At 44.8% G+C, this 15,479-nt stretch overlaps 1 protein-coding gene across 1 annotated transcript in view; it reads left to right on the top strand.

The window, feature by feature from the left end:
• Nucleotides 1-15,479, top strand: part of LOC124712366 (protein O-mannosyl-transferase TMTC2-like) — a 124,185-nt gene that overhangs the window by 70,428 nt on the left and 38,278 nt on the right. The window lies entirely within an intron of this gene.

Genomic DNA, 15,479 nt, shown 5'->3' with positions numbered 1-15,479 from the left:
ATTCTTGTATTCACCCTAATCTCTATGTACTCTGACGTGCAGAGAGCTGAAGCACATGGGGTAGTAGTTAGAGCAACAGAAAGCGAGGTGCCAAAACATAACGACCACAGCGCACCAGGACGTTGGAAGCCGTCTGGTGGCGTTGCGAGTACTTGACATGGTAACAAATGTATTTGGCAGAGGGCAGATTATTATTAACGCAGAGCCAGTGAGCGAGTATCTCGAAAAAGACATCTGTGGAAAGAGGTAGGACAGTGAAACTAACACTGTGCGCTAAATGGTTAGACATCCACGACTCTTCACAGAACGTCGGATTTGGAGGCCTGTCTGCTCGGTAAAGTAGGATTGTGATCTATGGCACCTCTACCGAACGAGCACAATGCTAGTACACCCACAAGTCTTACAGAGCACACCGTTCATCGTACATTGTTGGACCTTTCCAGCAGACCACCCTCATGTTGACCCAACAACATCGTCAATTATGATTACAATAGGCGCGGGACTATCAGGATTCGACCGTCGATCAACAGAAACGGTTGAGCTCTTCGGGTGAAGCACATTTTTGCTACGTTAGTTCGATAATCGCCTCCACAAACGCCCCCCTCGAGTTGAACGGCGACTCTAAACTTGCAGCGCCCCAAGAACGCGGGGTTGTGGGAGCAGTATCACAAAATGCTATAGGTCACATTCTCCTGCACTTGCATGGCTCCTGTGGTTGTAATCAAATATCAGCTGCGAGCCACCTGCATCCCTTCATACTTGATGTCTTCCCCGACGGCGATATAACTTTTCAGCCGGATAATCATCCGTGTCTCGAAGCCAGAACCGTGCTATAGTGGATTGAGGAGCATTAAAGTGAACTCACGTTGATGTTTCAACGAACAAATTAGCCTGATGTAAATCCCTATGGAACCCATCTGAGACGCTTTCGGGCGCCATTAGAGCGTACGCAAATCAGCGGCCCGTTATTTACGCGAATTACATGACCTGTGCGTAGTCATCTAATGCAACACCTCCTCAAACCTACCAACAGTCGGAACCCTGATACGTAGAATCAGTGATGTATTTCGTTTCAAAGACGGACAAACAAGCTATTAAACGGGTAATCATAATGTTTTGGCTCATCAGTGTATGTGGTGTTATAATTCGCAGTAGCTAACAACTACCCCTGACGTTAAAACGTTGCTGCCCGTGATGTTGTTTTCCTCGAATCGAAATACCCACGCTACACTACTGGTAATGTGCCATATGAAAATACCAATATATGCATAACAACACAAATGACAGTATCCTTGCACCTGATATCACCAACGTTTCCCAGTGTCTTGATATCGCCCATCTGGCACGTCCTGCGCACAGCGGACACGGGAGGTCTCTCTCATGCTCTCATTCTCTTTCCTCTCTCTCTCTCTCTAACTATAGCATTTATTTATAAGTCCGCTGTTCATCTAAATATCGACTCTGACCAGTAGATTCTGGAGCGACGAAGGAAGTTTCTCTAGTAAGGTAAACTCCGTGTGTAACCATTTCATCGATGTCAAGAGGCCGACGCCACAGTGTGTCATATTATTTGGGCTCATGCCTCTGTCCATTTGAAAGATATGAGTCCTCTATGTTCTGTGCTCTACCTTCAAATCCTTCAAAAAAAATGGTTCAAGTGGCTCTGAGCAAAAAAATGGTTCAAATGGCTCTGAGCACTATGGGACTCAACTGCTGAGGTCATTAGTCCCCTAGAACTTAGAACTAGTTAAACCTGACTAACCTAAGGACATCACACACATCCATGCCCGAGGCGGGATTTGAACCTGCGACCGTAGCGGTCGCTTGGCTCCAGACTGTAGCGCCTAGAACCGCACGGCCACTCCGGCCGGCTTCAAATCCTTCCCTGACGTCAGGAAAGTGTGGTGAGGTGGTGGTGTTCAGTTTAATAGTGACTTTGTACACAATACCAGGAGTGAAGTCAGACTCATCGCAGATGGTCAAGTTATCTGCAATGGTGAACCCCATGGATATTCATTCAGATCTGGATAAGTTTGCAGAGTGGTGCAAAGACTGAAAACTTACTGTAAATGTTCAGAAGCGTCAAATTTTTCAATTCAGGGAACCAAAAAATAACGTAGTATCATGCGACTACAACATCGGAATCGGTGGAGTCGTACGAATACCAGGGTGTAACAAATTTGTACGAATATGAAATGGAAAGATCTATGGGCTCAATAGTAGGTAAAGCGGATGGCAGGTTGGTTCGTCGGGAGAATACTACGGAAGTTATGTGTCTAAAGGAGACTGTTTACAAAATGCTCGTCGTGCAATACTGCTCAAGTCTGTGGGACCTACAGCAAATTAGACTAGTGGACAGAAATTAACGTATATTTAAGAAAAACAAAAGACGTGAATGATCACAGGCTTGACTGAACTGTAAGAGAGCGCAAGGGAAAAGCTTAAAAAACTGGACCGCCAAACGGTTGAAGAGAGAAAATACTATTATTTTCCGTTGGTCATTGTTTTTATTATTTCATATTGGCCAGTTTCAACCAGCATAGTCAACCTTCATACCATTTACCGCAGTTATGGAGTAATCAGTGTATACGGAACATTATCAGTATGTGAGAGTGGACTGACTTCTCTGTAACCATGGGGAACAATCTGAAGACAGATAAAGCTGCCCGAAACGAGTCAGACTGAAACAACAAAAAGAACGATAAAGAGATGGAAAATATTCTATAAAGTTCCGACAGCATTCTGCCGACCACTGTATCCAGTTTTGATCAGCTTGAAGATAGACGCAAAGTATCCCGTGAAAGCCTACTTACAAAGTTACAAAAACAGGCTTTAAGTGATCTCTACAGGAATTTATTACAACGTCCAACGTAGAGAACGTACAGAGTCGTTTAATCATTCATTCTTCACACGCTCCATACGTGGCTGAATCGTAAAGAGTTTCTAATAAATGGCACATTGGGAGTACCCCCTGCCATGCACGTTACAGTGGTTCACAAATTACAGATGTACAGGGGAAGGGAAAAAATATGGAAACACCAAAAACTCAACACATTACCACGCGTAACGCAGTCTAGCCAACTTGTTAGCATTCGAGTGATCTTCCATTGGTCTCGGAATGGCTAAATACAGGCCCGACGTGGTTCTCAAGGTAGTTTTATACCGTTTTTCCTGCAAAGTATCGTCACGTTCAGATAACCAGGATGGCGGTGGAGAACGACGACGTAGCCTTCTCACCAAACTGGACACCAAAGGTTCAATAATTGTGGGATCTGGTTACGCTGGTGTCCAGGGGTGGTGCGACAGTTCATCCTCGTGTTCAGCAAACCAGTTCTGGACGATGCGAGTTGCGTGACCAGAAGGCTTGTTATCTTGGAGCACAGCATCATTATTGGGGAAGAAACATTGTAGCCTACCAAGGGCAGCACCTCATCTGCCAAAATGTTCTCAGCATAATACTTGGCAGAAATAGGACCTAGCATACCACGTGGGCCCATGGAATACCGCATTATGGCGTGGTTCCCTCTCGAGTTGGCAACGGCGTGGATGAAGACTCATCGGACGAAATATCTTTCTTCCACTGCGCCATAGTCCAGGTTTGGGTGCGGCACTACGTTTTCCGGTTGCGGTCATTTGTAGCACTGATGAGTGGTCTGGGAATTGCAATTCCTTCTTATGGAGCTCCTTTCAGTGTTCTGACAGGGTTCTAGAGTGCGAATTCAACTCTGCAGTGACTTTTGCAGCTATTGTCCTCTTACCTTTTCGTCCCAGTTCTGTTTAATGGCCGACCGCTGTGGGCGAGCGGTTCTAGGCGCTTCAGTCCGGAACCGCGCTGCTGCTACGATCGCAGGTTCGAATCCTGCCTCGGGCATGGATATGTGTGATGTCCTTAGGTTAGTTAGGTTTCAGTAGTTCTAAGTTCTAGGGGACTGATGACCTGAGATGTTAAGTACCATAGTGGTCAGAGCAATTTGAACCATTTTTTCTGTTCAATGACCGTCTATCACGGTTACTCTACACACACTTTCGTCCGAGTTGTGAATTTGCGGATGATGTTGGTTCACTTTCCCTGTAGGCAGTATAAATCATCGGTACAATTCCTCTTGAAACACCAAATACTTTGGGGCTTCCTTGGTTATGGAAGCATCCGCCGAATCACCAGCAATTATTTGCCCAGAATTCACTTACCTCTAACATAATTCACTGACTACCACACAGTATCTCATCATTCTCACCACGAGTGGCACTTGAAGCGTATGGAGGACATCGCTCAGGTGCCGTTAGTGGTCGAGTTCAACAGCGCAACTTGTTAATTTCGCTAGCAGCTGCATTTATGTTCAAGCATGTATTTCTCGCGGTGTTTCCGTATTTCCGTCCGACCCCTGTGGATGTAGACGTAGATGGGAGTGGCTGGTGTGACGATCCTCGTGACGCGGCCCACAGCGCCGCGGGCGTCGGGCGCTGCGGTCTCTGTGCGTGGCGTCGGCGTCGCTGGCGGCGCTGGCGGCGGCGCGGCTGGCGCTGGCGGCGGCCTGCGGGGGCGGCGGGGGCGGCGTGCCGTGGTCGGCGGCGGACAACCCGGCGTCGCGCGCGCCGCGGCTGCTGACGCGCGCGCTCTCGCTGTCCTACCTGCCCGCCTTCAGCTGGCTGCACCTGCTGCTCTGCCCCACGGCGCTCTGCTTCGACTGGGGCATGGCGGCCGTGCCGCTGCTGCACTCGCCGCTGGAGCCGCGCGCCGCCGTCGCCGCCGCCTTCTACGTCGGCCTCGTCCTCGCCTTCCGGGCCTGTCTGCCGCATCGGATCGCTCAGGTAACCTCGTCTGTGGCAGCACACCCGTCCTGCCAGCCCGTGGGCCTCTTATCTAGACGTAGAGATGCGCGCGGGTGCGGATTCGTGGATATATCAGCAGTAATAGCTACTTTTCGGGTAAAATCCGACGCCAGTGTGAAGACTTATACACTGATGAACCAAACCATATCAGCACTTGCCACGGTACTGAATAACGCCTGTTGTCATTGTGGACAAAGGACTCGGTAAGGAAATTATATAGGCGGAGTATAGGGAACTATGCATATCCAGTACCCCCATGAACCATGGACCTTGGTTGGAGGGGAGGCTTGCGTGCCTCAGCGGTACAGATAGCCGTGCTGTAGGGGCAAGCACAACGTGTGGTTCCTGAAGACGGGTAGTAGACTTTTCAGTAGTTTCAGGGGCAACAGTCTGGATGACTGTTCTGCCCTTGTAATATTAACCAAAACTGCCTCGCTCTGCTGGTTTTGCGGCTGAAAGCAAGGGGAAGCTACAGCCGTAGTTCTTCCTGAGGACGTGCAAGTTTACTGCATGGTTAAATGATGATGGCGTTCTCTTGGGTAAGTTACTACGAACAGCATAGTGAACGCATTATTGTAGCCAAGATAAACACGAAGCCCGTGCCTACCACAGTATTACAAGTTTATGTGTCAGCTAGCTTCGCAGATGATGAAGAGATTGAAGAAATGTATCATGAGGTAAAAGAAATTACTCAGATAAAAGAAATTATTCAGATAGTTAAGAGAGATGATCATTTAACAGTCATGGGTTACAGGAATTCGACAGTTGGAAAAGGAAGAGAAGGAAAAGTAATAGGTGAATACGGAAGAGGGGGGAAGGGGTAAGGAATGAAAGATGAAACTGTCTGGTAGAATTTTGCACGGAGCGTAACTTAATCGCAGCCTACACTTGGTTTAAGAATCATCAAGAATGCTTTATATGTGGAAGGGATCTGGAGACACCGGAAGGCTTTAGATTAATAATGGTAAGGAACCAGGTTTTAAACTGTAAGACATTTCCACGAGCGTTGTGGACTCTAATTTATTGGTTATGAAATGTAGATTAAAACTGAAGAAATTGCGAAACGGTAGGAATTCAAGGAGATGTGACCTGGAGAAACTGAAAGAGCGAGAGGTTGTAGAGAGTTTCATAGGCACGGTTACGGAACGAGTGAGAAGAACAGAGCAAAGGAATAGAATAGAAGAAGAATGGGTAGCTATGAGAGATGAAATAATGAACGTAGCAGAGGATCAAGTAGCTAAAAATACGAGGACTAGTAGAAATCATTGGGTAATACAAGAGATATTTAATGTAAGTGACGATAGAAGAAAATATAAAAATGCAGTACATAAAACAGCCGAAAAGGAATACAAAAGCCTTGAAAATGAGATTTACAGGAGGTGCAAAATGGTTAAGCAGGAACGGCTAGAGAGCAAATGGAAGGATTTAGAGGCATATATCACATTAGATGGGTATATCACGTATCTAATGAGAAGGTTCAGAATAGAACTGCGGAGAAATGGAATTCGTGGCACAACTTGAAGAAGGTATCGGTTGATAGCGTACGTCCTGACGCATTAAGGGGTCACCAATTCAGTATTGGAGGTGATCGTGGAGGATCAAAACGTAAAAGGAGACCAATAGACGAATACACTAAACACATTCAGAAGGATGTAGCCTGCAGTAGTTACTCGGAGATGAAGGGGCTTGCACAGAATAAGAGAACTGCATAGAGAACCGAGGAATTCTTCCATCGACTATTCGGCCCACAAATGAGGATGTGTTCTGGCATAAGCTACTTTGAAAAAGAACAGATATTTATAGTCTGGCGTCTTGCAAATGGCGAAGCTTGCGGGCTGTTCGCGTGCTAGCAGGTCGGGTAGTGTGGGAAGTCTAAAGGTGCGTTTACATCTATGCGCCTCGCGGCTGGTCGCCGTGTGGCTGTGTTTGTCCCACACACAAGTAAAACCACCATCTCCCCGTCTGGTATGGGGAGATTCTTGCGTCTGCGAACGTTGAGCCCAACTTTGCATCGATGCATGCGCCTCCTTGTTTCTTCGTGCAACGGCCGTATTCGCCTAGTGCTCACGGAAAGTCGCACAGCTGTAAACATATCAAGGTGCTGAAAGACGAACAGGTGTATGTTGGACGTCCACGCATCAGCACTTCGTGTGAACCCGCTCCGTGGGGCAGGATGGGCAGCTTTCTGTAGCGTGTCTGCGGACGGAATACAATGCTGGTGCCGGCCCAAGTGCTTCGTACCACACTGTTCAGAGCACATTGTGAAACACGACGGTCTGCAGCAGACGACCTCCACGTATTCCCAACGGCATCATCGATTACGTAGGCAGCAGCAACGAGATATTCATCCGTAAATGCAAACCTTTTATCTGTATTCACGGGTATTAAAATTTTGTAACCCGTTTCCACCAGTTTGGTTCGCTCGAGCTCTGACAGTAGAACAGCTCCTGGCCTGAAATTTTCGTCTACTGAGGTCGCTCCTCGTAATTCATATTTCATAGATTAAGAACGTAGACGTCACCCATGACTCGATATTAATAACCATATATTAATCAACATAGCATGGCATATTCTTGATACATTAAGTTGTAAATATCTTTGGTAATTAATGAAACCCATTTTGTGAAATTTTCTGTGGAACATTTCTGCAACAACAGAAAATCAAATGAAGTCGTGTTACAAGTTATCAGCAAATTCTACATTATCAGTCGTATAGTTCATTTATCAAGCTTTCGTTATTCAACATTATTTTAGTGATCTAAACGCGCCGCACTTCTCGATGTAATAACCATATACAGGGTGGTCCATTGATAGTGACCGGGCCAAATGTCTCACGAAATAAGCATCAAACGAAAAAACTACAAAGAACGAAACTCGTCTAGCTTGAAGGGGGAAACCAGATGGCGCTATGGTTGGCCCTCTAGATGGCGATGCCATAGGTCAAACGGATATCAACTGCGTTTTTTTAAATAGGAACCTCCATTTTTATTACATATTCGTGTAGTACGTAAAGAAATATGAATGTTTTAGTTGGACCACTTTTTTCGCTTTGTGATAGATGGCGCAGTAATAGTCGCAAACGTATGAGTACGTGGTATCACGTAACAGTCCGCCAGTGCGGACGGTATTTGTTTCGTGATACATTACCTGTGTTGAAATGGACCGTTTACCAATTGTGAAAAAGGTCGATGTCGTGTTAATGTAAGCCTATTGTGATCAAAATGCGCAACGGGCGTGTGCTATGTACGCTGCTCGGTATCCTGGACGACAACATCCAAGTGTCCGGGCCGTTCACCGGATAGTTACGTTATTTAAAAAAACAGGAAGTGTTCACCCACATGAAAAACGTCAACCACGACCTGCAACAAATGATGATGCCCAAGTAGGTGTTTTAGCTGCTGCCGCGGCCAATCCGCACATCAGTACCCGACGAATTGAGCGAGAATCTTAAATCTCAAAAACGTCGGTGTTGAGAATGCTACATCAACATCGATTGCACCCGTACCATATTTCGATGCACCAGGAATTGCATGGTGACGACTTTGAACGTCGTGTACAGTTCTGCCACTGGGCACAAGAGAAATTACGGGACGATGACAGATTTTTTGCACGGGTTCTATTTAGTGACGAAGCGTCATTCACCAACAGAAGTAACGTAAACCGGCATAATATGCACTATTAGGCAACGGAAAATCCACGATGGCTGCGACAAGTGGAACATCAGCGACCTTCGCGGGTTAATGTATGGTGCGGCATTATGGGAGGAAGGATAATTGGCTTCCATTTTATCGATGGCAATCTAAATGGTGCAACGTATGCTAATTTCCTACGTAATGTTCTACCGATGTTAGTACAAGATGTTACACCGAATGACAGAATGGCGATGTACTTCCAACATGATGAATGTCCGGCACATAGCTCGCGTGCGGTTGAAGCGGTATTGAACAGCATATTTCATGATAGGTGAATTGGTCGTCGAAGCACCATGCCATGGCCCGCACGTTCACTGGATCTGAACTATATAGAACTACTTAAACCTAACTAACCTATGGATATCACACACATCCATGCCCGAAGCAGGATACGAACTTACGACCGTAGCGGTCGCGCGGTTCCAGACTGAAGCGCCTAGAACCGCTCGGCCACACCGGCCGCCCCGCCCCCCCCCCCCCCCCCCCCCCCGGATTTCTTTTTGTGGGGAAAGTTGAAGGATATTTCTTATCGTGATCCACCGACAACCCCTGACAACATGCGTCACCGTATTGTCAGTGCATGTGCGAACATTGAACATTACGGAAGGCAAGGCGAACTACTCGCTGTTGAGAGGAATGTCGTTACACGTATTGCCAAATGCATTGAGGTTGACGGACATCATTCTGAGCATTTATTGCATTAATGTGGTATTTACAGGTAATCACGCTGCATGCGTTCTCAGAAATGATAAGTTCACAAAGGTAAATGTATCACATTGTTACATCCGAAATAAAACGTTCAAACTACCTACGTTCTGTATTTTAATTTAGAAAACCTTCCAGTTACCAACTGTTCGTCTAAAATTGTGAGCCATATGTTTGTGACTATTACAGCGCCATCTATCAAAAAGCGAAAGAAGTGGTCCAACTAAAACATTCATATTTCTTTACGTACTACACGAATATGTAGTACAAAATGGGGGTTCCTATTAAAAGAAAAAAAACAGTTGATATCCGTTTGACCTATGGCAGTGCCATGTAGCGGGCCAACCATAGCGCCATCTGGTTTCCCCCTTCAAGCTAGACAAGTTTCGTTCTTTGCAGTTTTTTCGTTTGATGCTTATTTCTTGAGACATTTGGCCCGATCAATGGACCACCCTGTATTTATAAGGAAGTTTTCTAGATTCAATGATTTTACACCGAACATTATTGGTCTACGTACCTGATGGACAATGCAGCGCACAGAACAAAAATGTTACGAGATCAGTGTCTGTCCCGTCAGAAATGAGCAACAACGTCTTCCAAAACTTTTGTTCCCAGTTACAGTTATTATCCATTAGCAACGTGGAGCTATAATGTTCGGTATAAATTCACTGAAACTAGGAACGTTACTCATAAATATATACTTGTTCCACCGATAAATGTAAAAAGTTTAGGTGATTAAAAATAATGCCAAATTAGCAAACACTTGATAAATGAATTATATGGCTAACTTTAGATAGAATGTTGATAACTCGTAAGACGACATCATTTGATTTTCCATTGTTGCAAAAATGTTCCACACAGATCTTCATAAAAGTCATTTGATTGATTACCATAGAAATTTATATCTTACTTAATGCATCAAGAATGTGATATGCTATAATGGAAGAAATTTAAACAGTTTAATAAATGAGGACATATTAAGTGACCTTCACGGCTACATTTATGTCTGTGTCGACGGCGATGGCATATTCCATGAGGACTCACGGTCCATTTTCGATTATCCCACACAGAGTACGCAGACGTCTAACCACACAGACCAGTCGCGCGGTGGGAGAGAAGGTTTCGATGGAGAACAGAAAATGTCATGAACAGTGATTTTAGAGGACACTGATTACACACAATAACTTTGCTTTCTTTTTCGAATGAAGCCGTAGACATCATTTAGTATATTTTGATTTATTACGACGTTTCGGCTTCTGCTCGCGAAACAAAGTTCAGTGTCAGTTGCAATAAAAAATAAATATTACAAAGGTGTCAACACTTCACGACCATCAAGGTTATCGGCATTCTGTCTCTTAACACTGAACTTTGTTTTAGCACTTCTAAATTTACATTTGAATATGACTGAATTAGAAACGTTGTGATAAATGAAAACATACTAAACGATATACACGGTTTTATTCGCAAAAAATTCGTAATGATCATAGATTCATTTAAAGAATCCATTTTTTATTAATAAGTCCTCTTTACAATATTCAGTTTTCCACGGAGATATAACAAGATGCCAAAAAAGTAAACAAGTAACCTTTCTCATTTTTTTTTCCTATAAGCTCACAATAACACGTTTCTGGAACAGCATCCTTCTGTACTAAGTTAAGCAAGTTTCAGCCACGTGAGGAACAAAATTATTCAAGAAATTAAGAAAAGAAACAAATAAAAAATACTCACGAAAGTAAACATACTATTTACAAATGAAATCAGTTGGAAGTGTAACGAAGCTAAAGGAAAATATTTGCAGGAAAAATGAGACGTGTCGAAAAGGATACTGTCACCAGGAAAGTAGAAGTGGCATGCAGAAAAGTCAAAATATGTTTAAGACAATTTAAAAGAATGTGTGCTTCTATTAAAGTTAGCGTAGACGAGAGAGGGAAAATGTGAAAAAGAGTACATTGAGAGCCACTACTCGTGAAGTAGTAGAAGGTACAATGGACGTCGATTTGGAGGACATAATGCATCCGCAGTCAAACTTTGTCAGACGTTGGGAAGATATACGAAGGTTGCCTAGAAAGTAAGTTCCCATCGGTCGCTAAATGGAAACCACAGTGGAAATGAGAAACATTTTATTTGCAAGAGTTAGCTACACCTTCCAGGTACTTCTCTACATAGTCGCCGCTCCGACTTGGACATTTATCGGAGCATTATACCAAATTTCCAACACCATCGTCATAGAAGGCAGCCATCAGTGCTATCCGATAATTCTCTACGCTGGTCTATAGCGCGTGCATGCGCCCAAGTGTTGTCTTCGTATCCAGCGTTTCATGTGATGATGCTCAGGACGAGCCAATTAGGACTGTGTTGTGGGTGATCGAACACTTCTCATAGAAAAGGCTGCAGGGGCGTCTTCACTGCCCCTGTGGAGTGCGGCTGAGAATTGACGTGAAGAAGGAAGTGCGTGGCAGTTGTGTTAGGTGGGCTGCATTCATTAAGGCGAAGCCTCTCAGCGGGCCTCCTACTTGGCGGGAGACATCGTTGTTCTAGGCACCTCTACTCACTCTCAGTGCGCTCACAACTGAAAAGAGCGTCTTGATGCGATCGACAGTCATACTAGAGACACTACGCAGCACATCTGTGCAAAGCTTCATCGTGTTTTCACTGTGTTGCCCATTTCGCGACCGATCGGATCTTATTTTCTGGATAACCCTATATTATCAAACAACTCAAAAACGATCGACAAAATACTTGAAAAATTTCTAAAGTCATTGGACAACCAAACGACTATTCAAGTTATTCGGGATCAATGAGACTGGAGACGTATCTGCCATAAATGCGGTCCCGAAGATAGAAAGATCTATCGCATGAGTGGCTTAACAGATCAAGTGTCGAAGTCACTGACAAGAATAATGTACAGAGAACTGGGAAAAATATGAATTTGATAGAAGACGCGGCGTTTTCCTTTAGGAACGGTAAAGGTACCAGAAAGGCAGTTCTGACGTTGTGCTTCACAATGGAATAAAGACTTAAGAAAAATAAAGACTATTCCTCGACGTAGGAAACGCATTTGACAATGTAAAGTTTTGCATGATGTTTGAAATCCTCAGAAGAAAGTTGTGTGTACCACAGCTGGAAACGTGTATTACACAGTATATATATAACAATCTACTGGAAGCAAAAATAATTGAAGACCGGTGGAAAATTGCACCGATTAAGAAAGGTGTAGGACAGGGATGCAATGTTTCCGAGTTACTGCTCAACCAGTAAATCAAGGCAGCAACGTAAGGACTAAAGAAACGAATTAAAATTCGCCATGAATGGATAACAATCGTAAGATTTGCTGTTGGTATTCCGCCCTCTGTGAAAATGACGGAGGGTAACAGAACCCGTTGAATGGGATGGACATTTTCCAGAGCAAGAATACTGATGGAAAGTAAACGACGAAAGAAAGAGTATAGTACGAGGGTTGGAACTTCAGTAGTGGTAACTATTCATTTACAACTGTGCAAAACGGATATAGGTTCCAAAGTTTTACTCTGCTTCCGAGTAATAAGCACCATTGTGTATAACACGTTACTAGCGATGTGGGAGTCGTAGGATACTCTTAGCAGCGCCAATTCTGTTGACAGTTCAAGAAGAGCGGTCTAACGCCCGACGAATCTCTGTAACAGTTCCGAAGCGAATGCTATGAAGCGCTCTCTTCAAGTTAGGAATTAAGTTGAAGTCACAAGAGCTTAAATCATGGGAGTGTGGTGTGTGGTAAGGCACTTCCCAGCTCCATCGACTGAAAGTCCCAACTCGCGTCATATGTGCCTGAACATTGTCCTGCAAAATAATGGGCTGGTTCTGCTGAAAGTATAGGCCTCTCATTTCTCTTTTTGAAACACAACCTGCGATCAGATCAGAGAAAGAAGCGGCGGCGCTTACTGCAGAATCTGTCCATCAATTTTCAGGACAATGCTCGTGCACATATATCGGGACTGATCTGTTAGATCGATGAGGCTGAGAAGAAAATAACTCCCAGGGTTGGCATTACTCTCTGTTGGCGTCCTAAATAATTGTTTTCACAATAAAATTAGATCACTAACAGAAACTCCTGTGAAAGTTCCTAACCACCAGCTGTCTCTCAGTAGAGGTGTGCTTGCGCTCACGGCCAAATCCTATACACAAAGTATCTAAAGTTTATAACGATCTGGGTGAAAACGAATACTTATAAACTCTAAAGAGTACATACCGACTGAAATCATTGAATACGCCTGTACCTAATAAATGACGCAATATTTCCTTTGCTCTCTGTTCTCAGAAACATATAGTAAGTAACTGTTAATATTTTTCCCTGTCTTAAGCCTTCTGCAAATATTTAGACAAGATGCGTTTCGCTTTATTAACAAAGCATTATCAATCGCGATCCGTTATCGTTTTCACACATAATTCTTTTTGTATCTTTAATTCAGACAGTGTTAAAAACGGATTTGCTTCCAGAAGTAACGTTTGTCCAGTTTACTTATGGCGTATATGGTTCATTCTTTTTTTTTTTTCAATACTACTTGTTGGTTAGTTGGCAGTTGATAGAAGCTAGATATCACTTCCAGTATTCCCGTTTATCGTCTTTATAAACCTACTTTCTTTTAACTGCATTTGATTATTATCCACTGTACTAAAATTTCGTAAAATCACGCAAGTTGCCTTCATATTAATTCTACGGTCAACGGCAGTACTTAACAACAGCCCCATTGTTTGACTCATTTCAAGCTATGAGCATACCAGTAGGTTAACGTCAGAGCAATAACCCACTTGCAAGCAGTTACTCATTGCTGCTTATTTGGCGTTGACTACAGACTTCTAGTATTATGTTCGTGCGTGACAACGCATGACATAGCGCACGCGTAACGATGACGCTGCTGGACTCATTTCGCTGGAAACAATTCTGGCGCCCTCCTTGCAGAGCGGCCCAAGGTCCATTTGTTATGTCATTTCAAGAAATTTCTGGCTGTACATCACATTGTAAGTGTCGGTGACATTAAGGTAAACGTCAAAATCTGGGCGCATTCTACGAATCGGGTATGTTGCCGAACTACATGCCTTAACTTGGATGGTGAACGTGTCAGAAAGAGGCTTAAGGGGTGCAGACTTTCTGTAATAAAATACAAATGAAAACAAACTGCAAATCTTTTTTAATACCGAAATCTGCACGTCCTCGGGAAATATTATGGCTGCACTCCCCCCGCTTTCTGCTGTTCACAGTACGATCATAGCAAAGCCATGTTGTCTAGTGTTACAGTACCAGATCGTACAGTCATGCATACACTTGCCTCTTCAATTATTGTAAAGACTGCCGCTGCTCTTCAGGAACACAATGTTTATTTGGATCCTACACCACAGATACCACTCTGCCGTTGTTGCATCCACGTTATCGCCATCTATATCGTACAAGCATGTAAACTACTCTATCTCGGCAAAGTCCATGGTTCATGGCGAGCGGCAGTAACTTGGAGGCAATATTAATATATACTCTGATGAATGTTACTTGCCATAGCGCCCAGTTGTTGGTATATCATTTTACATACACTCCTGGAAATGGAAAAAAGAACACATTGACACCGGTGTGTCAGACCCACCATACTTGCTCCGGACACTGCGAGAGGGCTGTACAAGCAATGATCACACGCACCGCACAGCGGACACACCAGGAACCGCGGTGTTGGCCGTCGAATGGCGCTAGCTGCGCAGCATTTGTGCACCGCCGCCGTCAGTGTCAGCCAGTTTGCCGTGGCATACGGAGCTCCATCGCAGTCTTTAACACTGGTAGCATGCCGCGACAGCGTGGACGTGAACCGTATGTGCAGTTGACGGACTTTGAGCGAGGGCGTATAGTGGGCATGCGGGAGGCCGTGTGGACGTACCGCCGAATTGCTCAACACGTGGGGCGTGAGGTCTCCAGAGTACATCGATGTTGTCGCCAGTGGTCGGCGGAAGGTGCACGTGCCCGTCGACCTGGGACCGGACCGCAGCGACGCACGGATGCACGCCAAGACCGTAGGATCCTACGCAGTGCCGTAGGGGACCGCACCGCCACTTCCCAGCAAATTAGGGACACTGTTGCTCCTGGGGTATCGGCGAGGACCATTCGCAACCGTCTCCATGAAGCTGGGCTACGGTCCCGCACACCGTTAGGCCGTCTTCCGCTCACGCCCCAACATCGTGCAGCCCGCCTCCAGTGGTGTCGCGACAGGCGTGAATGGAGGGACGAATGGAGACGTG

Source organism: Schistocerca piceifrons, chromosome 8 (assembly GCF_021461385.2).
Source record: "Schistocerca piceifrons isolate TAMUIC-IGC-003096 chromosome 8, iqSchPice1.1, whole genome shotgun sequence".
In the NCBI taxonomy this organism is placed as follows: Eukaryota; Metazoa; Arthropoda; class Insecta; order Orthoptera; family Acrididae; genus Schistocerca; species Schistocerca piceifrons.
The sequence above is the reverse complement of the archived record's forward strand: the minus strand, read 5'-3'. Positions and strand labels throughout refer to the sequence as shown.